The sequence below is a fragment of the Protopterus annectens genome, chromosome 2.part1 (assembly GCF_019279795.1).
Source record: "Protopterus annectens isolate FY-2018-M chromosome 2.part1, PAN1.0, whole genome shotgun sequence".
Classification (NCBI taxonomy): domain Eukaryota; kingdom Metazoa; phylum Chordata; order Ceratodontiformes; family Protopteridae; genus Protopterus; species Protopterus annectens.
The window spans coordinates 741823461-741847426 of record NC_056729.1 but is presented as its reverse complement, the minus strand read 5'-3'; the positions used below and the strand labels follow the sequence as shown (position 1 = coordinate 741847426).

Here is a 23966-nt window from a genome sequence, read left to right as displayed (position 1 = left end):
ATAAACATTACAGCTTGTGGTCTCTCAAATAACTAAGCAACAGCCAAAAAAAAAACACACACACACAATAGTTATGTAATGTAGGATTTTAGTAAGTCTAGACATAAAATATATAATAGTCATATAAGGTGAAGCAGTCTGCTGAATTTAGATATTAAAGATACGATTAAATAACATGGGCTTGTGTAAAATAACACTACTGTCTTAACTTGTCATAAATAACATACACTACATTGAAAATTAAGGGGAAGCATGAAGATTTTCTTATATACGTAAATATGCATACAAGTCATGTAATTGCTTTAACTTGAATTGTAGTTTTTATAACCCATCTTGACCATATATAATACTTACGCGATTACTAAGGTAACTGTTTTATACATGACATCAAACTGACAAAATTGTTCAAGAGAAACTATAGAAGCCTGAACTTGAAATGTCAAAGAACATAACAAATCATATTTTGAACAAATAGTATTAAATTGACAATAGATACCCAGTTTAATAACATGGGCTTGTATATAATAACACTACTCTTTTAACTTGGCATAAATGACATACACTATATTGAACATCAAGGGGAAGCATGATGATTTTCTCATATAAGTAAATGTGCATAACAAGTCATACAATTGCTTTAACTTGAACTGTGGTTTTGTAACCCATCTTGACCAATAATACTTAAGCTGTTACCAAGGTAACTAATGTTTTAAACATGACATCAATCTGACAAAGTTGTTTAAGGGAAACAATAGAAGCCTGAACTAGGAATGTCACAGAATGTAACAATCACATTCTGAACAAACAGTATTAAACTGACAATAAATCAGTTAGTTTAACCTTTGCTGATTATATAAAATAGAATGTTGCCATTTAAATCTAAAAATGTTCAGTATATGCCATAAAATGGCAATTTATGAATATGGAAAAGGAACTTGCAATCATTAATTACAACAAGTGAATTTGTTGTTTTTGACCTGTAATTTCACTCATTTTATAATAAGAAATGACAGATACAAAAATCCTTATGTGTAGGAAATGGGGGGAAGAGGGATGCACTGATAATTAAAATGTACTAACTTTCATCAATGTTTACATAAAACAAACTTTTTAAGTTAGCAACAAACAAAGTGATTACTTAAATGCTGGCAAACAATGAAATATAACTTCTGACATATCTAGTAAAATACACTGTATTATAAACATTAGGTATAAATATTATTACCATCTATTTATATTAAGTAATACATTTTGAAAGACTTCATCAATAAGGGTGAATATATTAAATAACTGTGTGCTATAATCTTTTTATATATGATACATCCTACTTTACTATGATGGAACTGCTTTGTCATCTACCTTTCATGTAAATATTGTTTATACAGTAAGTAGACATTTATATTGTATTTGAATTCTGTCTAATCTACAATAGTACTATATCTGTTCAAATAATATAAATATTTGTTTATTCCTATTACAATATGATAATTCAATTTATGAAGCTCAGATGTTCTGGATTGTCAAGGTATGAGTGATAATCTGATGGACTTAGGTTTATCCATCAGATTAGGAATGATTTTCATTCCAAGGCTAGTGCGGATCTTAGTTTTGTTAAAATTTATTAGTTTAAATTTATTTCACAAAAACATTTTTAGTATGCCTGACCAAAACATTACTTTATTGGTAAACAAAGTATAAAACTGATCATTTCCTTTAAAAGCTCAAACACATACTTTATAGTTATAAGAGGAAAATGTTTAATAGTCACAATAAAACAAACATACATATTCTAAATAACCCAAGATAGATTTACCTTTATTATCTTTAAATACCAATGGCTTAAACAATCCTAGCCAGAGATCAAATCTACTGAAATATTTAAAACTGAAGAAAGCATAAATTGTCTTCCTTCAAAAAACTCATTTCATAACAAATGACAATTACAAATGGAATCATAAGGAATATGTGACATTGGCACAATCCACTAAGACAAAGACAAAAGGGGTAACAATTTTATGGAAAACAAATGTGATTAACCCAGAAATCATTTATAAGTATGAAGACAAAGAAGACATTATGGCATTAGTAATAGTTAAATATAATAACAGAATATGGACCCTAGCCAATCGATACTGGTTCCTAGGCACTGGATCAGGAACTGGTAAAAAAGACTTGGATTTAATTTCCAATAATTATAAAGGCAACTTAATATTAGGGGGAGATTTTAACTGTAAATATGATATTTCTGAAAATACAAATGAAAGACTTCTGCATACATCTACTGTATCAAAAGCTTTAAACAAGTGGGTAGAATCATTTCATCTTGCAAATACTTTCAAATTTAAAGAAGATAATCTTTGTTGTTTTCCCATCAAGATCACAAATTTGGTACCCAAGCTAGAATAGATACAATATTTGTTGCCCATGACTTACACTCTAAAATCATTAATTTCTTAATCACTCCATGACCCTTTTTAGACCACAATTCATTGATACTAAAACTTCAAACCATTAATCTCTAACTCCAGAATTCTAGCATATATGTATATATATATATATATATATATATATATATATATATATATATATATATATATATATATATATATATATATAAAACTACAATTAAAGAGTTCAAACCCGGTTTTTTATCTGAATTACAGTTCTTCTTGGATATTAATTACGCCACAGAGATAAATAAAATAATGATATGGGACTCATTAAAGGCTTACATATATGGTAAAACACTAATACGGTATAAAAAATCAGAGAATGGGATTCTGAGTTATTAGATCTACAATCCAAACTTCTGTCAGTTAAAGCTGAAAAAAAATCAAAATCATTTGGAGATGAAAAAGTAGAAGTATTGTACAACAAAATTCTAGCACATAAAACTAGTATAGCTTTAGAAAAACTAAAAATTAATACATTGGCCACTTCTCCCAAATATCTACATTATTTATCTACAAGAATCAAAATACAATCAAAAGCTAACAACATTAAAAGTATCTTCCATGAAAAGAAAAGGAAAAATATCTTGGATATAGGTGACATTCTTGATGCCTATAGAAATCACTATATGGAACATTTCCAAAAAGAAAATATACATATTGGCCAATTAAATCTAGATGAAAAATGTTCTAACATAAAAAAAACAGAAAAATTAAAACTAGATCTGTAAGCACCCATATCTTACAAAGAAATTACAGATACAATAAAAGAGGGTAAAAATAATAAAGCTTCAGGTATAGATGGCATAATTATGGAAATATATAAACTTTTCCCCTCAAAGATACTATCCCTCTTCCATAAAACTATAGTAGAAATTTGGTCACAAGCTTTAATACCACCTTCTTGGAGATATTCCTTAGTCACACTAATCCTAAAGGAAAACCTCTGTACCACATATAGACCTATATCATTATTAAACAATGACTATAAGATATGTATGACAATATTAACCAACAGAATGAAAATACCACTATCCAAAACAAGAAATAATGATCAAACTGGATTTATATATCATAGACACACACATGACAAGGGTAATCCTATGGGCTAGGCTTGTAAAGGCTCCAAGGCCATTAGCCTAGTACACACCTATGAACCTATGAACAATATTAAAAGGATAATTTCTCTTATAGATTATGTTAATAAAGAAAATAAAGAAACACTCATAGTTGGCTTAGATACAGAGAAAGCCTTTGATTCCCCAAATTGAGACTATTTATTCAAAATCCTGGTGTTATTTGAATTTCCTCTTTCCTTTGTTCATCTACTACATATATATGCAAATAATTTAGCGTATATTAAGCTAGGTCCTTTCATTTCTGAATCTATACATATAACAAAAGGTACTAAACAAGGATGTCCCATGTCATCAATTCTATTTGCTTTGGCTATTGAAATATTGGCAGATTCAATACGCAACAATACAAAAATCAAAGGAGTAGATGTTTATGAACAAAACAATTTTAAAGTAATGCTCTTTGCTGATGACATATTATGATTATCCAGTACAAAAGAGACATTAGAAGTATTAGATACTTTAACACATTCTACAGGACTTCAGGACTACTTTTCAATAAATCAAAATCAACATTTTTATTTTTAAATAAAAAAAAAAAAAAGAAGAACTGCAGATGAGGGGGAATCACATTATAGGGAACAAGACTCTACCTTAAAATATCTAGGAATTGAGTCATGCAAGGATAATAATGAATTAATCTCAAAAACTACAATAATATCATCAATACAATTAAAATCTCTGTGGAAAAGTGGAACAAAATAATATTAACATTTGAAGATAGAGTACAATTAATAAAAATGGTTTTACTACCCAAGATTCTATATAAAGCTTTGGCAATACAACTGTTACCAGAAAGGAATATACTCAAAGAAATAGACTCATGCCTAATACAATTTTTATGGTTTCCCAAAAGAAACAGAATAGCTTTAATGCATCACATCAGAGCATGGAAATGGGGAGGATTAAACTTTCCTGATATAGAAACATATATAAAAGCATCAATATCTAAAACAATCTCAGATTGGATAAGTCCAAATTATTCTGCAAACTGGAAATAATTACTAACTGTAATATCAATAAATGAATTTACAAAAAAAACATTTCAAATAACATAAAAACAATTTGCCATGGCCCATATTATGTATTAGTATGCAATATAATATAAATAAGCTCACTAAAACTCATATGATTGATTATAACATTGACTCATTTAGGAAAATTATTAATGCAAGTATAGATTTAAAAATCTGGTTTGATCTTTTAACAGCATTCACAGTTACAAAGAGCTATCCACATAAAATATACAGAGAAATAATTAATTCCTGGGATAGAAAGGATTTGTTTGTTGGTTCCAATGTGTCAAAAAACTAAAAGTTCTGGATATGCAAATAGAAACAACATACAAAATTTCACAACAAGATTGGTTAACTATGCAAAGCATTTTGACATATTCACAAGATTTATGCAGAATAATTAGTAATTCTTCATTTAAAGAAATACCTAAACTTACGAAATACCTATATGAAATCATATATAATGATTATGACATGGGAAATAGCATTTCGAAATTTTACAAGACATTGATAAGTTATAAAACACCACCCAAATTTTCATTCTGGAATTATATAACAAAAGGACAGTCATTATAGTTAACTGAAGAAATTAAATCAAATCAATAAAACATACATCCTTTATACAATACTGGGAAGTTTTTAATTGGAAATGCTTGCACAGAGCATTCTCAACTCCAGATAGAATTACTAAAATGAATTCTTCCACAAAGGGAATATGTTGGAGGCGTGAGCAAAACAATGCAGATTGGAATCACTTTTTTTCGATTGCGTTAAAATTAAGCCATTTTGGAATGGTATTAAAAACATTTTACAAGCTTTATTTAATGAATCGTTTAACTTATCTAAAGCTCTACTATTATTAAATGTGCACGAAGGTCCCCATATGAATGAGTCAAATATGTATCTAGCATGGACAATACTTGCAATCTCAAGGAAGTGTATAACAAGAAGATGGAATACAAACACAATACCGACTTTGGAAGACTTCTACACCCTACTGAAGACCACAGCATTGTTGGAAATTAAAAGAAATTAAAATTAAAGTATTAAGGATTCATCCTAAGCCATTTATTAACAATCCATGGAAAAAAGTCTTATCATTGACTCTTTACAATAACTGAACAGATACACTCTGATAACTGGATTGTTATACCTATAAAGTAATTGTATATATTGAGCTCTGTTATAGTGTCAGGCTGATGTAAATAGTGTACATAGTTATTAAGACTATGGAATTTATTCAACTGCATTTGAAAAATAAAAGATTTCTGAGCAAAGATCAGTATCTTTCCTGTGCCTAAAATATGATCAAGTGAAGTGGTGGAAAAGTGGAAGAATTATTAAAGATAGCTGGGTTATGGTCAATAAGGCAAAAAGCAAAGAGTTGGGTGAAACTAAAGAAAATAAATGGAATATATAATATTAGAAAAGAAAAAGTGTATTGAATGAAATTTGGAGAGTAGAACAATGTAATAGAACACTGGAAACAATGCTTGAAGAAATAAAAACTGCTATAATGATGGAAAGTTTTACCCTATCATTTAAGAAAAAAAGTGCATATGTTCAATACATATATATTAGGAAAACTAACGTATCTAAAGGGTGTACATGCTACCAACTAAAATGAAGAAAGAGATGATAGAAATATTTTTAACATTTGAGGAGTAAGATTGCATCCAGTGAAAAGAGAGGTGATGCAATAAAAACTGAGATCAGAATCTCAAAAAATCCTGTAATATACTTATAATCTGTACATTTTTCTGGGTCATAGTATTACACATTTTTTGGCATTCTATTTTTTTAGTTATGTTAATCTGTTATTATCTGAACATGTTAACACAAAATCTTTTTTTGAAAATAAAATGCAGTAGTCTGGAGAACAAAAATGAAAAAAAGCTACCACTGGGAATGTCAACATTATTGTTAGAGCACTCCCTCCCTGTTCTATATCAAGACAAGGCCAGGTGCTTGCACATGTACATCTGTGAATATGCTTTAGTTCTTCTCTACAGACACCCTCCTCCATTCCCCAAGATGAGTAAAGACCAACCTTAGCAACTCCCTCACCTCCCTTCCAGGGCAGCTTCTCCAATGTTTGAGCTGCTACTAAAACTCAGGTTAGCTGGAGTATACTCTGCACAACCAGCATAACGGCTTATATAATAGCTTGTCACCTTATGTGCTGTCTCTGAAAAGCTGCACTGAAAGTCTGTCATAATGAAGCTCCAGATTTTCCAATTAGTAGTGCTTCAAAAACAAGAAAGCTTAATCATAATGACATCACTTTTCTTTTGCATAATTCTAGCATAAATGCATTCCATCACATACATATTATGCAGGTATACACTCAAAGACATTCAAAGTGTAGCAAATAACTCAGTAAAGTTAGCCTTCATTAAAATTTGGGAAGTCTGCTTATCAGAAGCATGGATGATTGGCACTGTACTAAAACAGGGCAGTATTCTACAGTCTGACTCTTACACACACTGACAATGTTCTTACATCTCAACTACAGGACTATTTTCTAGATATATTTTTTCAGACTTCCAGCACAAGTACAAACAAGTACAATTCACTATCTAAATCTAGCCAATATGTTTCACATGAAGGCCAGTAGACATGTCTTGAGATGTTAATGAAGGTCTTAATAAACTTTCTTTTGGCTTTTCCCAGTTAGGGGGTCGCTACAGCAAAACTCCGGTCTACTGATGATTGGCAGTGGATTTTTACTGTGCAGAGTTGCCAGCCCAATGCCCAACCTTCAAAGAAGGAACACCCATTCATGCAGGCACCTACCTGCTTGTCTTTAGACGTCACTCGACCATGGAGAGGACATGCAGACTCCACACAGAAGGTGCTCCAGCTGAGAATCAAATTTGAGAACCTCTTGCTGTGAGGTGACAACGCTAACCGCTGCAACACCGCTCACACAGACAAAAGATGTAATCAAAAAAAGACAAGCCACTTCCACTGACCAACCCAAATGTTTTTTTCTCCAGCTCAGCCAGACAAAACACTAACGCACAGACAAAATACTGGACTTACAAAGTTCTATTAATTTTTTACTCTCAACAGCCTGTTAAAACAAAAACTACTAATGTGGTGGAAAATAAAGACTACATAATGTGACTTTTTTACTCTTGATAGATGTGACATTTCCTTTAGTCTCAGAGCTTGTACATTACCTCCTCTTGTCAGTAGAATGGATGTCAGCAACACAACTGTTGATGCAGAATATCCCCTTCCTGAAGCAAAGATAAAAAAAAGGACTGCTGAACAATATTTTGAAAGTCAGGGAAAAAACAGTCTTGGCTACTTTGTAACAATTAAAAAATAACTGTTTACATACCCCTAAAAGAAAATTTTATATTTACATGTAAGAAAATTTACAGAAGGATATTATCAACATTTCTTTAACCTAAAGGGGTCATTAAGTCTGACCAACTCTGTATAACAATTAGAATATATCCATTAAAAACAATACAGCAAGAGCACTTAGGTTTCCCTACACATAATCGAGGCTGCCCTTAACAACACCTCTTGACTTCCTTAATCTTCCAGTCTGCATGTATGCTGTGTTGGCAACACTGACCCACCTTGCTATAATGGTTTTAGACTGATCACTGTACAAAAAAATCACTTATCTCACACATTATTCTTAAGCTGTTAATAGGGAATCCAGATTCCACAAATGAAAACTACTCTACACACAGACCAGCAATGTACACCAAAAATACAAGATGATTACAATCATAAAACAGTGTTCACTTTAAGGTACTGAGAATACTCCTATCAAGTGTCACAGTACACCTTTGCAGCCAACACAAAATTTAAATGTTTTTTTCTCAACAATAGGTGCAAGACAGTCAGTGCCTTGTTCAAAATGATAAAAATCCAAAACAAACGTATGATTAAACCCACAGTTGCCATTACAACAGAGAATTCTGTATGGTGAGAAAGACAGGCATTAGGGAAGGGATGGTGTCTTTCAGCCTACTGTTATCTCAAAAAGATGTCATTATGTTTAGATCCTACCATAACTGTTACCTCATGCTGAGATGCACTGGCTACTATACATACTGAACAGAATCTGAAGCAGAGACCAGATATCTATGACAGGAGGAGCTTATGAAGTCCAACTCTTGACAAAAGCCAACTAATAAGCCCACTTATAATTTATGGTTAACTCATTCACTCCAATGAAGCTCAGGAAGTTTGCACTGTAACTTCCACTGGGCAGAGCCTAAGCCTTTTTACAGAATCAAATTATGTCCTCACATTTCAAATAAATGTTCAAATCTCTGAAACCAAAAGGATTATTAAGTATAAATGGCAAACTCTTCAGTACAAACTATTTCTATAGTCATAGTATTCTTTAGGCTATAGGTCTGAAAATGAATTTTATAAGTCACAGTAAACACAGTAACTATTACATTTGTAATATTTTGTAAACAACTTACAATATCTCAGCAACCACTCAAGTTGCACACATACTGTTAGCATTTTATTCATCTAGCCGACAGCTTTCATAAGAGGCTAAGGGTTTTTGTCTGTGTTTTGTGGTTGTTGAGATATTTAGAAAAATGTGAAAATGATATCTATATAAATAGCATAAAAACAGTTAATATCTATTTACTTGCACTGGACAGAGCTCAGATATTAATGCAGTTGAGTTTGTTATTGTGTAAGCTTTAAGATGAAAGCATTTAAAACCGTGTACACAGCATGGTTTTGGAATTATTGATGCAAATATGAACAAGCAATATTTGATGCTTAGAGGCGTCAGTAGGAGTTAACTAGAGATGCACCTGTAGGCATAACTCGGATGTGATGAGTTAAGATACAGGATGTGGACCCAGTAACATCTTCACATGTTGCCCAAAGAAGCATTTCAAAACAAAGCAGTGGAAGCAGCCATAGCTCTAATAGAATGAACTTTAGTGACAGAAGGAAGCACCTTTCTATGTATGTGACAGAAGAGGACAAAGCAAACAGTGTGCCATCTCAACACACAGTGTAAAGTGAATGCTTCACTGGGTCTTCTTGAATTTACTGAAGTATTTCAACCAATGGAAGCATCTTTTAGCCACTAGATGGCAGCAGTGTTAATGAAATTCTAATGGTAGGGCCTGGCATATAGGTATTTTGTATTGATTTTTTATATTTGCATATGTAATTTAAGTATTTTTAACAAATCAACTGTATGCATTGAATGGGTGTGCCTTCGTTGAAGGTTGGGCGCCAGGCTGGCAACTTAACACCATAAAAACCAACTGCCAATCATTAGCGGACCGGAGTTCCGCTGTGGCGACCCCTAACCGGGAAAAGCCGAAAGACAAACAACAACAACAACAAATCAACTGTATGCATCAGGTCAAATATTTATGGCGAAGAATTTATCTAACCAAATAATTGAATGATTCACATTATAATTTAATTTTATTGGCATTTGAATGATAGGAAAAGGTTAGGCACCTTATGGAATAAGAAGTTATGTACCTACCATAACGTTCCATGTTAGTTGTCTTCTTCTCGCCTTCTTTCTTGCTGGTTGGGTTCAGAGCCGGTCCTCGGCTCCAACTCGGCCATCTACTAAAGCTCGAGAGCTATTTACTGGCTCGTGGCCTCCCCATATCCCACAATGCTTGGCGCTAGATACCCAGATCTCGTTTGGCAGAGTTAACACCAGAGAAAAATTTCAAGGACACCTGTCCAAACTACAAGGTTTACTTACAGTAGTAAAACAGAGGAAGAACATAACCCAGATAAGAATTAGCCAAAGGAAGAAGGCCTCAAAACGGGACTCTTCTTGGTCTGTCCAGGCTAGGGGGATGGAGGGTGGGACGCAAGAAGAAGACAACTAACATGGAATGTTATGGTAGGTACATAACTTCTTAATGTTAAGTTGTCTCTCTCGCCTTCATTCTTGCTGGTTGGGACAGCGTCCCTAGCACCTTAGTCCTGGGTGGCTCATCTTGAGCACAGTGGAACCGAAATCAGCTCTACTCCTAGAGGCCATATCCAACTTATAATGTGAAATGAAAGTATGAGGAGTGGCCCATGTGGCTGCAGCACAAATAGATTCCATTGGGAGTCTTGCTTGAAAAGCTACCGAAGTAGCTAACGCTCTGGTGGAATGACCTTTAGGTTTAGTAGGGAGTTCTTTATGTCTCCGTTGATAAATCAAATAATGGAGGACAACCACCTGGATAAGGTTACTTTAGAAACTGGCAGTCCCTGTTTGCCCTCAGCATAGGACAGGAAGAGTTGGTCTGATTTTCTTGTTTGCTTAGTCCTATCCAAATAAAAACATAATTGCCTATGAATGTCCAATTGGTGTAACTTTTGTTCAGCTTTGTTCGAATAGTTGGGGAAAAAAGACAGGTATATCAATAGCCTGATTCAGGTTTGTTTCAGAAGGTATCTTGGGCAGAAATGAAGGATTAGTCCTGAGTGAAACTCTATCCTTATGAAACACAAGGTAAGGAGGACGAATACAGAGGGCTTGAAGTTCCAAAACTCTCCTAGCTGAGGTGATGGCTACTAAAAAGAGAGTCTTCCAGGAGAGTAATTTTAAGGAACAGGAAGCCACAGGTTCAAAAGGGGGAAGAACCAAGGAAGCTAATATCAAGTTTAAATCCCACGGAAGCGGGGGATCTCTGACCGGGGGCCTAAGCAAAATAGTTCCTTTAAGAAAGGCCTTGCAAAGTTTGTGGGACATGATGCTGGTTTCTGACAGGCCAGCATGGAAATTTGCAATAGCAGCTAATTGGACCCTAATGGTGGCAGACGAGGAGCCAGCTTGAAAAAGTTCTGCTAAAAAATCTAGAACATGATGGACAGGGGCTGTAAAGGGATCTATATTCCTAGCTTCTGCCCAGAAAGAGAAACATTTTCACTTACTAGCATAAGTCTTCCTGGTGGTAGATTTGTGTGAAGAAAGAATGATTTCACGCACCGGCTGAGAAATATGTGGAAGCCTGGCTAAAGTTGGAAGTGAAGTAACCAAGCCATGAGGTTGAGAGACTGAAGGGATCGGTGCAGCCCACCCGACTGATGGACCAAGAGGTCTGGCACTGGGTCCACATTCCAAGGCTGCTCCAGCAGGTAACTATGCAGGAATGGGAACCAAATTTGTCGAGGCCAGTAAGGGGCAATGAGGATCCCCATGGATCCCAATGCAGTCGCGTTCTGAATTAGCATGGGAATTAGGGGAAAAGGTGGGAATGCATACAGAAGACCCAGGGGCCAATCGTGAACTACAGCATCTCTGGGGGAGTGGCCAGGAAGGGGGAAGAGAGTGAAGAAATCGCCACACTTGCTGTTGAGAGGAGTTGCGAAAAGGTCTCAGCAAGGTTGACCCCATCTGCGGAAAATTATGTCCGCTACTGATGATTGAGAGACCACTCGTGAGGCATGAGAATAGCTCTGCTTAGTCTGTCCGCTATGACGTTGGACTTCCCGGGGATGTGCGTTGCTATCAGAAACCATTGAGAGGAGATCACCCACTGCCACAGTCTGAGTGCTTCTCGACATAAGGGGTAGGACTTGGTTCCACCCTTCTTGTTGACGTACCATACCACAGACATATTGTCTGTTTGAATTGCAATAGTCCCGGTGGGTAGAGAGTCCTGAAGATCTTGCAAAGCTAAAAGCACCGCTCTCATCTCCAAGACATTTATGTGCAGGTGGTACTCTAGAGGTTGCCAAGTGCCCTGGACAGTCCTGCCCTGAAAATGCCCCCCCCCCCACTCGATCAGGGAGGCATCCATGGTCACTGTGGCAACAGGAGGAGGAAGAACAAACGGTCTGCCCTGGAGTTCTAGAGGGGAGACCATCCATCAAGCCAGGTGTTCTTTGCACGATTGAGTGATTATTATCTTGTGAGACATCGGCAGTTCCTGAAAGGATCATTGGGTAAAAAGCATCCACTGAAGAATCCGCATGTGAAAATGAGCCAGGGGAACTAGTATGACTGCTGCTGCCATGAGGCCCAATGTTTTTAGTACAAATCTGGCCTGAATCCTCTGGCACTGTAGTAAGACCTGCACATGCCATAGAATGTCTGACACTCTGTCTAGAGGAAGTTTGCGGACAGATCTTTTGTATTTAATTTTGCGCCTATAAAGGTTATAGACTGATAAGGCGACAATGCAGATTTTTCAAAATTTATTGAGATACCTAGCTCGGAGCAAGTTTGGATGGTATGAACCCTGGCTCGCAGTAGCTGATGCCTGGTGGAAGCAGTAAGGAGCCAGTCGTCTAGATATGGAAACACCTGGAATCCTCGCAGTCTCAGGTGAGCCGTAACCACTGCCATGCATTTGGTGAACACCCTGGGGGCTGTGGTGAGAACAAAGGGCAGGGCTCTGAATTGATAGTGACTGGCTCCCAGCCGGAAGCTGAGAAACCTTCTGGAGCGCCTGTCCATTTTGATATGGTAGTACGCATCCTGAAGGTCTATGGAGCACATCCAATTGTCCTGACCCAAAAAGGGTAGAATGGACTGAAGCGTGACCATCTGGAACTTCGTTCTTTGAACAGATTTGTTTAACCTGCTGAGATCCAAAATGGGTCTCCAGTCCCCTGTCTTTTTTGGTACCAATAAGAACTTGGAGTAAATTCCGGATCCTTGCTGGTCTGCTGGGACTGGCTGGATGGGCCTTTTTTCTTTGCAGTTTTGAAATTTCTGGCAGTGCTTGTTCACTTAGACCGGGTGGGACATCTGGAAGGGACGTGGTTGTTTGTACAGGGGTGTAGACAAAGGGGATTTTGTAACCCTCGGATATGATGGACCATACCCATTTGTCTTGTGTGAGGAGTTGCCAGGCTTCTGGGTACAGTGACAATCTTCCCCCGACTGCCTCCGAAGGTGAACAGTCGGGCAGACCCTCAGGGGTGCTGAAAGGGTTTGTCATAGAAAGATTCTCTGCTACCCTGATTTTGCAGACCCCCTCTGCCCCTCAGGTGGCATCTATTATTGTTCCCTCCCCTGCCCCTGGAGGGAAACTCGCCACGTGTCAGGCACGACTCCCTGGGGTTTCCGAAACCACATTTTCCCACTCTTCTGACCTTTAGGGTATGGTCTAGAGGGAGTAGAAAAACAGACTCCCACTGCAGAGAGAGTCTTGCCTTCCTGCTCACACCTGGTAAGGGTATCCTTCACCTGTGGTCCAAACAGAGCCGAACCATTGAAGGGGGTATTGGTGAAGGACGCCTTAAAGGGGTCAGCAAAGTTACATAACCGCATTCAGGCATGTCTTCTCAAAGCCACGCCTGTACCTGCGGCCCTACTCGCCCCATCGGCTGCATAAGAAATGAGCTGCATGGAGGAGTTGACGATTGAGTTAAGGGTCGCCAGCTGGGAGTTAATCTTATCTTGAGCCCCCGCAGCTGATGGATCCTGAAGGGTATTACCCAGTTCCTTGAGAAGATCCCTTTGAAGGCAGGTGAAGTGGCACAGATAATTCAGCGACCGCAGGGAAAAGGTCGCTGAGGAAAACATCCGCTTCCCGTACCTGTTCATTGTCCTAGACTCTTTATTTGGAGGATGGACAGGCACCAAAGGGTCAAGCCAATTCCTTCTTCGTGGCTGCTGCCACCACCATGGCATCAATGGGGACACCTTTTGTCAAAAATTGTTTGTTGGGTGGGGCTGTAATGAATTTAGTGGGCCTACGGGGAGTTGGTTCCACTGTGTCCGGGGCTGACCATGCCCTTCGAGCCACTACTTCCATGAGCGGGTCGAAGGGTGGACACACCCAGGAGGTGGAAGGGCGAGAACCAAATGCGTCCAGGTATACCGACTTGTCCTCGGAAGGGTTAAGGGCAGTCCAGTTCCCCCTCTGCTTAAGGATCTCTAGGATGTCTGAAAAGGAGACATCCTCAGAGGGGGATCTTGGGGACCCTTCCGAATCCTCGAAGTCGGTATCAGACGTGACTGACTCGGGGGAGTCGATATGCTTCCTCTTACATTTTCTCTTCCGAGGCGGCTCCTCTGAAAGATCTGGGGAGGCCTCAGAAGAGGAAGATACGCCCAATGGGGCGACTTGCAGCGTCTGTTCTCCACGCTTGGGGTCAGGAGGATGGGCAGAGACCGATGCAGGCACCATGGGGGGAGGAGCCGACTCAGGAGTCAGCACGCTCCTCATGACCTCGAAGGCGCCCCTATCAGGAAGAGCAGAAGGTCCCCACTCTGAGAAGACGTGAACCCCTCCCGGCACTAGGAGGGAAGGCTCCGAGGACGATGTCGGGGCCAAGCTCACCTGTGCCAAAGCCCTGAGAGGAAGAACGGGGTCGGACAAGGGTCCGATGCCACTCGCCCCCTCGGAGCCGATGAGGGAGTCCCGGCGCCCAGATCCCTCCAACGAAGGAACCAATGAAGAGATCGGAGCCGACGAAGGAGCCAAAAGGTGTGGTATCGGCTCCGTTTCCAAGATTCGAGCCCCTACCAGCTCTGGCTCCGAATGCAAAGGGGGAGTCAGGGGAGGAATTGCTGAAAACACCGGGACAGCCACAGTCTGTTGAGAAGGGCTGGTTAACATTTGGGCCAGGGCCTGCGATTTGAGGAGTCAACTGACCACCCTCTCCAAGTCATGATCAGATAGCCTGGAGGACCGAGAGGAGTGGGACCTATGGCTTCGTTCAGATTGAAGCAATGGTGACCTCGGAGCTGAATGAACTGATTCTAGGGAAGGGGACCTGGAATGTTTTCGGCTCAAAGATGGTTCCGATACTAAAATCGGTGCTGATTGAGGTCTAGAGATGTCGGCTCCAGCCGGAACCGAAGAGGAGGAAGATGCTCCACCTGGCGACGGCTCCAAACTGGGAGCCAATGGTTTGGCGGGCTTTGTGGATTTCCCTGACTGAGGCTTCGCTGGGGATCCCTCTGGCTTAAGTAAGCCTCTCAAAATAAGCTTGTTCCTATGCTCCTGCAGGACTCTCGGGCTGAAGGCGTGACAGACCGAGCAGGAGTCCTGCAGGTGTAGGGAACCCAAGCAATACACACAAGAAGTGTGACCATCTGTCAGAGACATCTTCTGACAGCACGAATCACACTTCTTGAAGCCTGAAACTTTAGTATCCTTAGACATACTGTCAAGGGGATACTAAAGAGAGAAAAATTAAACTAGTGCTTAAACAAGGCAGACAAAAACACTCACACACCCGCACTAGTTAACAATAATAACTACAAAATTATCACCACACTTAAAAACTATCCTTAATAGAAATATACAAATACTGTAAGGCTAAACACTACTCCTATAAAGTACCAAAGGGGTGAGGGTTAGCCACTAAAGAGAAGAAACAAAGGGGGGGGGGGCGAGAAACTCTCTAACAAAAAAACAAGTTTCCTAGGTCGAATAAACTAGGGGATACACAGTCTAACAACACTAAAAGGGAAGACAATCTAAATATACTAAAAATACAAGGTAAATTTCTAGCTAACAATACAAAAAATGGAATAATACGACCTGAGCCAGTAAAATCGCAACCTCGTAGCTGAAGCGGCAAACGAGATCTGGGTATCTAGTGCCAAGCATTGTGGGATATGGGGAGGCCTCGAGCCAGTAAACAGCTCTCGAGCTTTAGTAGATGGCCGAGTCAGAGCAGAGGATCGGCTCCGAACCCAACCAGCAAGAATGAAGGCGAGATAGACAACTTAACATCATATCTTCATAAATATTTAGAGATGTGTCAGGATGTTCTTATGAATATGTACTAGAAAGGTATAACATGGATTGGATAATTAGTTTTAAATACATAAGTACATAAAGTTGTAATTAATTTGGTTAACTGCTTTGCATCTGATGAAATTCCAGTTGGAACGAAAAACGAGGTGAAACAGTTAAAGCGTTTTGTGCATTTCGTTGGGAACATTAAATTTGTGCTGTGTTTTTACCACTCAATTTGGCTGGCTAAATTGGGAACAGGAGCAGCCATGCTGTCAATTTAAGGGAGTGAAGAGCTGGATGGAGAGTACCCAACGAGTGCGTCAGGAGGTCTGGTACCAGGTCTAGAGTCCAAGGCTCTTCCAAAAGATGAGGCTTCAAGAAGGGGAACCTTATTTGAAGAGGCCAGTCAGGGACTATTACAATCAATGGCCATCTCAAACTGTTGGCTTTCTGAAGAACTTTGGGTATTAATGGAAAGGGTGGAAAAGCATAAAGGAGTCCCGGAGGTCAATCGTGTACAAGTGCATCACTTGGGGACTCCCCTGGAGGGGGGATCAGGCCAAAGTATCTGCTGCATTTTGCATTTGTGGCTGTGGTGAAAAGTTCGCAGCAAGGCTGGCCCCATCTGCGAAATATCCTTTCCCCTTGTTCTTTCTTCAGGGACTACTGGTGTGGCATTAGAATGGCTCTGCTTAGTTTGTCCGCTGTCACGTTGGATTCCCCCGGGATATGCGTTGCTATTAGAAAACGTTGGGAGGACGTCACCCACTGCCATACTCTCAGGGCCTCTCAACAAAGAAGATAAGATCTGGTTCCTCCTTGTTTGTTTATGTGCCACACTACTGACATATTTTATTTGTATTGCAATTGTGCCTATCAGAAGAGAGTCTTGGAATGCTTGCAACACCAACAGCACCACTCTCATCTCTAGTACATTTATGTGCAAATGAGCCTCGTGGTCCTGCCACATGCCTTGGGATGTTCTTCCCTGATGATCCTCCCCCTCCCTAACTGGGAAGCGTCCATGGTCATTGTGGCTACTGGAGTAGGGGGGAAAAAATGGGTCGACCCATCGTCACCTGGTCGGAGTGAAGCCACCAGCGTAGGTCTTTCTTGCAAGTCTCTGTCAGAATTATTTTTTGGGACAAAGGCAGCTCCTACATGGACCATTGTGAGAAAAGCATCCACTGTAGGATTCTCATGTGTAATCTTGCTAAGGGAATGACAATTATTGCTGCTGCCACCGTGTCCAGAACTTTCAGGACTGTCCTTGCTGGTACCTAGGTCTTGAAGAGAAGGTCCTGGATTTGAAGGTGAAGAACTCAAATCCTGTCTGTTGGAAGTTGGCCACCATGGTTTTTGTATTTAATACTATGCCTATAAAGACGATATGTTGTGATGGCAATAAGGCAGACTTTTTGTAATTTACTGAAATCCCTAACTGGGCACATAGTTGCAGGGTAGTGTCTCTTGCTGGGGCAAGTAGATGCTTGGTGGTAGTGGTTAGAAGCCAGTCATCTAGGTATGGAGACATCTGAGGTGAGTTGTAATTACTACCATGCATTTGGTGAACACTCTGGGGGCTGTTGTGAGACCAAAGGGCAGAGCTTGAAACTGGAAATGAATGGTTCTCAGCTGAAAGCGCAGATAACTCCTGGATGGCCTGTCCATCTTTATGTGGTGGTACGCATCCTGGAGATCTATACAGAACATCCAATGGTCTTTCCCTAGAAAGGGAAGTATGGACTGCAACGTGACCATCCAGAACTGTGTCTTCTTTACTGACTTGTTCAGTCTGCTGAGATCTAGAATGGGTCTCCAGTCCCCTGCTTTCTTTGGAACTAAAAAGACCCTTGAGTAAGTTCCGGATCCTATGTGGTCTGCGGCGACTGACTGGATGAATCTTTTTTGCAGCAACTTTTTAATTTCTGAAGCCACTTGTTCCCTGTGACTGGGTGGAACATCTGGGATTTTCTTGATCCTAGGAGGTGGCATAGAGTAACCTCTGGATATGATTCTTCATACCCACTTGTCTTTCGTTATGTCTAGCCAGGCCTGTGGGTATAGAGCTAAGCGACCCCCGACTGCCTCCAGAGAAGGACAGGCGAGCCACCTTTCAGGAGTGTTGAAAGGGTTTACCGAAGAAAAATTCTCAGTCACCCTGATTTTGCGGACCCCTTCTGCCAAGTGGGCGGCGTCTTTCATTATTACCCCTTCCTCTGCCCCTGGAGGAAGGCTCACCCTATGTGCCCTGGAAAGTTCACTGGGATTTTCGGAACCACATTTTCCCTCCCTTTTGACCCTTGGGATAGGGTCTAGAAGGTATGGAAAAACAGAGTCCAACTCCAGCGAGTCTCTTTCCTTCTTGTTCACTCCGGGTAAGTGTTTCCTTGACTTTAGGCCCGAACAAGGACGAGCCATCAAACAGGGTACGGACAAAGGATGTCTTGAAAGGTTCCACAAAATTGCACAAGTGCATCCAGGAATGTCTCCCAAGGGCAATTCCGGAACCCGCTGATCTGCTCACTCCATTGGTTGCATAAGTGGTGAGCCTCATGGATGAGTTAACCACTGAATTAAGGGTGGCCAGCTATGAAGATACCTTTTTCTGCTACAACTGCAGCTACAGTACCCTGTAGAGCATCTCCAAGCACTTTTAGGAGAACTCTCTGAAGTCTTGTAAAATGCATAAGGTAATTCAGGGACCTAAGAGTGAAGGTCACTGAAGAAAACATGTGCTTTCCATACCTGTCCATCATCTGTGACTCCTTATTCAGGGGATGGACAGATGTGGAAGTCTCAGATGGCTCCTTCGCGGCCCTCACCAACACCATAGCATCTACAGGGACTCCTTTGGTTAAAAAGGTTTTGTCATCTAGGGAGGTGATAAATTTGTTAGGGCTATGAGGGACAGGCTGCACTGTATCAGGGGATTCCCACGTCTTTCAACAAACTAAGTCCATCAGTTCGTCAAAAGGCAGTGAGACCCAGGTGGCTGAAGGTCGAGACCCAAAAGCCTTCAGGTACACGGACTCCTCATCAGAAGGGGAAATGGACTTCCAGCCTCCTCTCTAAGAATTTCCAGGATGTCCGCAAATGAGACATTCTCAGAGGGTGATCTTGGGGACCCTTCTGACTCCTCAAGGTCAGTGTCCGATGTGATTAACTCATTGGGGGAGTCTGCATGGTTCCTCTTGCATGACTTCTTCTGAGGGACCTCATCGGTGGGACATTCTAGAGAAGATTCGGAAGATAAGGTCTCACCTGGGGTGTCCTGAGGCTTAGGATCTCAACGCTGAGGTGGGATCGTGTGTGTGGAAACAGATACCAGTACCTTCTGGGATGAAACACTTGGGTCCAACAATGACTATGTCTGTGGGGACATGGCTCTCCTCATAGCTGCGAAAGCCCCCTCCCATGACCTGTGGAAGTCCCCAGTTCCGAAGAATCGGAGGACCCCCCCCCCGAAACCACAGGGGTTGGCTCCGAAGGATAGGTAGGACCCGAGCTCACCTGAGCCAAGGTACCAAGAGGTAAGGTCAGAGCCGAAAAGATCTCGACCTAACTATCCCCCCCGACCCGACCAGTGAGTGTTGGCCCCTAGATACCTTGGATGGCTCTGAGGTAGTCGGAGTGACAGGAACTGAATAGACTGCAGTAGGTCTCGGTTCCATCAGCTCCATCAATGTTAGCTCCAAGCGTTCCAGCTTCGAAACTAAAGCTTGAGTTGGAGGAGGAATGGAAAGTAAAGGGATGGGGGGGGTGTCCGTGACATGTAACACAACCTTCCACAGCAAGAAACTACTACTGAAAGTGGAGAGCATAATAGGACTTGTGATAGAATGAGATCTCTGACAAGCCTGACAATAATAACAGGATTTGACTTTGCATACATTTTAAAAGGCTATCCAGCAAAGCAAAACAACAAGAAATGGAAATCAACATTTCCAGATGCAAACGGCCACTGAGGAAGGAAAGAAGCATCATGAATTAATAGATCAAAGAATCCAGACAAAAAAATTAGATAATTTTGACAAAATAAAACTTATGTCTTGAGACTCTGAATCCTCCGTCTGACCATGACTGCGGCAAATGAGATCTGAGGAGTTAGGAACAGCATGGTGCATTAGGAGAAGAGGGAGGAGCTCGAGACTAGGATCCAAAGTCTAGAAAATGCAGCAGAGATGGATCCGAGGATCATATCAGAGACACATTAGTGAGGAAGAATGAAAAGGACATCAGATCTGATAGTTAAAATTCATAACTCTTCATAACTATGGAATTTAAGTAAGAAATTTTGAGGTCATCATTTAAGGGACCCCCCCTCTGTCCAACTCTTGTTATCTATTGCACAGTTGAGTTTACAAATACCTGCCAACACTAAACAACACCTCAAATGAGTTCTGGCAGGTGAAATAATCTAAATAAGGAGGCTTTCACATCAGTAGCACAGTGCTTCACAAACATGTATACTGTTTTCTAGATAACACTGCCTCAAAAATATTCAGAAGCATAATCATTTTGGTGGCAACTTCAAAAACCGAAAAAGAAATGCAAAGGCAAGCAGTAAAGCCCCCTCCCCCCCATCACTTTTGAGTTGTGTTAGCTTACAATACATTTACTGCAACTTAAATATATTCTCAAGGGTCATCACTTTGATGGTATTTCTTAAAAACCTAAACACACAAATAAGCAGCAATGCTTCATCACCATCATGTTTTATTAAGTTAAAGAAAGGCAATAAGCATACTGTGAATTTAACTGGGTTACTATGATAATTTGTGTGTACTTTAATTCAATTTTAATATATATCTGCACTAGGACTTCTTTACATACCAAATGTGAAGGGGAATATTCTCCTTCTCCTCTTTGGAACTCAAGAAAAGATTTTCAGAACCAGAAGTCCACAGCCGAAAGGGCATGTGCATTACAATCACTTCTGTGTACTGTACCTTCTGATTTGCCTACTAGATCAAACAATGCTTTCCAGCGAACTTCTATGACGTGTGCGTGTGTGCGTGTGTGTGTGTGTATATATATATATATATATATATATGTGTGCGACAGAGAGTTACTTGTCCCTTAGGTTAAAATGTCTCTTCTGCTGTTCCTGCTCATGTTGTAACATTTGTTTAATGTTGCTGTTCTTTTTATAAACCACACTAACGTTGGGCTCCACATACCAACAAAAATAAAGGCACTTTTAAGTGCAATGGTTGTGCTGCTTGTAGGTTTATATACAAACGGCTTTATGTGATGTTAGAACATTTACAGTACACTATAGAAATACCTGGAAGATGTACTTGCCAGACTAAAGGGATAGTATACATTGCTTTGTGTTTAAGCTGTCCAAGTTACTATATAGGAATGAGCACTAGGAAGCTGGGCACTTGGATAAAGGTACATCTTTATGATATTAAAACAAATAATGAAAATAATGCCCTATATAAAGATAGCATTAGGTGCAGTAATTATAAGAAGCCTCTATTTGCAGTGGTAGAACACATTCCTTATGATTTAACAGAAGGAAATTTTAAAAATCAGGTGGAGCAAAAAGAAACTGAATGGCAAGTAAAATTAGTGGCAGACAAACCACCAAGTTTAAATGACACCATAAATATTAAATGTTTTCTGAAGGACCACAGGTTGGCTAAAGGAGTTTAGATGCTAAAGGGTTAAATAAAGTGACAATTAAAACTGGACATGTTTTTAATTGTATTTTTATTGTGATCAGTTAACATGATTTTATCTCGAGTATTTAAGCTCATGTATCTTTTGTGTAACTCATTCTGAGGAAGTCTATTGCTATTGATGAAAGTGTGAAATAAAGTTACATTAACACTAAAGAGTTGTTTTAAGGCTTCTCTTCTGGCTTAACAGTAGTTTTAAATATTACAGTAAAAGAAAATTTAAAGGGATAAGTACAAAAGAAAAAAAGGAAATGAATGAAAATGAATATGTTCAGCTACAGATTGGGGTTTGGTACAATGGTTAAGGTATCTGACTAACAGACAGCAGGTGGAGTTTGATTCTCACCTTTGGAAAGTAAAATTGGTTAGGCTTAGAATGGCCTATTAAGAAAGCTAACCTATTAGTTAGCTATGAATTTACGAAACCATGAATCTAAGGGAAAAAAAGAAGTTATGTACTTACCATAACGTTCCATGTGAGTTGTTCATCTCGCCTTCATTCTTACAGATGGGTTCGGAGCCGATACTCGGCTCCAAGTCGGCCTACTAAAAAGCTTGAGGTCTTCAGATAGCTCGTGGCTAAGTCCCTATCCCATGATGCACCTAGAGTTACCTCAGATCTTGTTTGCTGCATATAATACCACATGTCATTCTATCACTCCAGAAGAGAAAGTTATAGAAGGGTTGAGCAACCAGGAAGAATCCAGCATCTCGGTCTTCAAAAGGCCCAGGAGGGGGTAGGAGGGTGGGAAGTAAGAATGAAGGTGAGATGAACAACTCACATGGAATGTTATGGTAAGTATACAACTTCTTTATATGAAGTTGTTCTATCTCGCCGTTCATTCTTACAGACGGGTAGCATCCCAAGCACCATCTATCTCAGGTGGCTCACGGGAGCATGTTTTGTAGGACAGTAGACCCAAAGGAGGCCCTGTCCCTGGAGGCCCTGTCAAATTTGTAATGAGTGATAAGGGTATGAGGTCTTGACCAAGTGGTTGCTGCACAAATGTTATCAACAGGAAGGCTGGCAGAAAAGGCAGAGGATTTAGACACTGCTCTGGTTGAGTGAGCCTTAATGTTGTGTTGTAAGGGCATAGTGGCAGCTGAATAAGCAAATGTGATACAATCAGATAACCACTTAGACAGAGCTGTTTTAGCCACTGGCATACCTTTTTCCTGGAGTCTAAAAAGGAAACAAAAAGCTGTTCAGATTTGCTAAAATATTTTGTTCTATCCAAGTAAAATCTGAGCGGTCTGTGAACATCACGTTTGTGCAACATATATTCTAAATTGTTGGAGTGATCGGGGAAGAAAACTGGCAAATCAATAATTTGATTAAGATTAGCTTCAGTGCAAACTTTAGGCAAAAAGGAGGGGTTTGTTCGAAGTGAGACTCTTGTCAGCATGGAAAATCAAATGAGGAGGCTTAATGGACAAGGCTTGAAGCTCTGACACTCTGCGGGCAGACGTGATAGCTACTAAAAAGATAGTCTTCCATGACAGAAATTTGAGGTCACATGAGGGAGCTGGTTCAAATGGAGGAAGAATAATGCGGGAAAGCATAAAATTTGGATTCCATGGGGAATAGGGAGATTTCAGCGGTGGTCTGAGATGAAAGGTCCCTTTGAGAAAGGCTCTGGATAGTTTACGTGACATAACGTTAAATCCTTCAAATCCAAGGTGAAAATTAGAAATGGCAGCAAGTTGAACACAAACTGTTGCTGCTGCAGCTCCTTTGTTAAAAATCATAGTCAAGAACTCTAAAATGGAGGCCATAGGGGCTTGATAGGGATCAATATTTTGTTGAGAGACCCAGATAAAAATCTTTTCCATTTGCTAAGGTATAGCTTTCCTCATAGAGGATTTATGAGAGGATATGAGAATTTGCTTTCATCTCATTAGAAAGATTATGGAACTTGACTATGATGGGAATTGGAACAGCCAAGCTGTCAGCTTCAGGGACTGCAGAGAGGGATGAAGTTCCCCTGACGAGTGAGTC

General features: G+C 39.9%; 1 protein-coding gene across 6 annotated transcripts in view; it reads right to left on the bottom strand.

Moving 5' to 3' along the window:
• ARFIP1 (ADP ribosylation factor interacting protein 1) overlaps positions 1–23966 on the bottom strand; it is a 1064000-nt gene that overhangs the window by 744454 nt on the left and 295580 nt on the right. For 4 of the 6 annotated variants that reach the window (XM_044062456.1, XM_044062455.1, XM_044062459.1 and 1 more), the window contains one exon: positions 7788–7847. The exons of the other annotated variants lie outside the window; for them this stretch is intronic. The gene's annotated coding sequence lies outside the window, so the exon portion shown is untranslated. The remainder of the gene's footprint in view (positions 1–7787; positions 7848–23966) is intronic. 6 annotated transcript variants of the gene reach the window in all.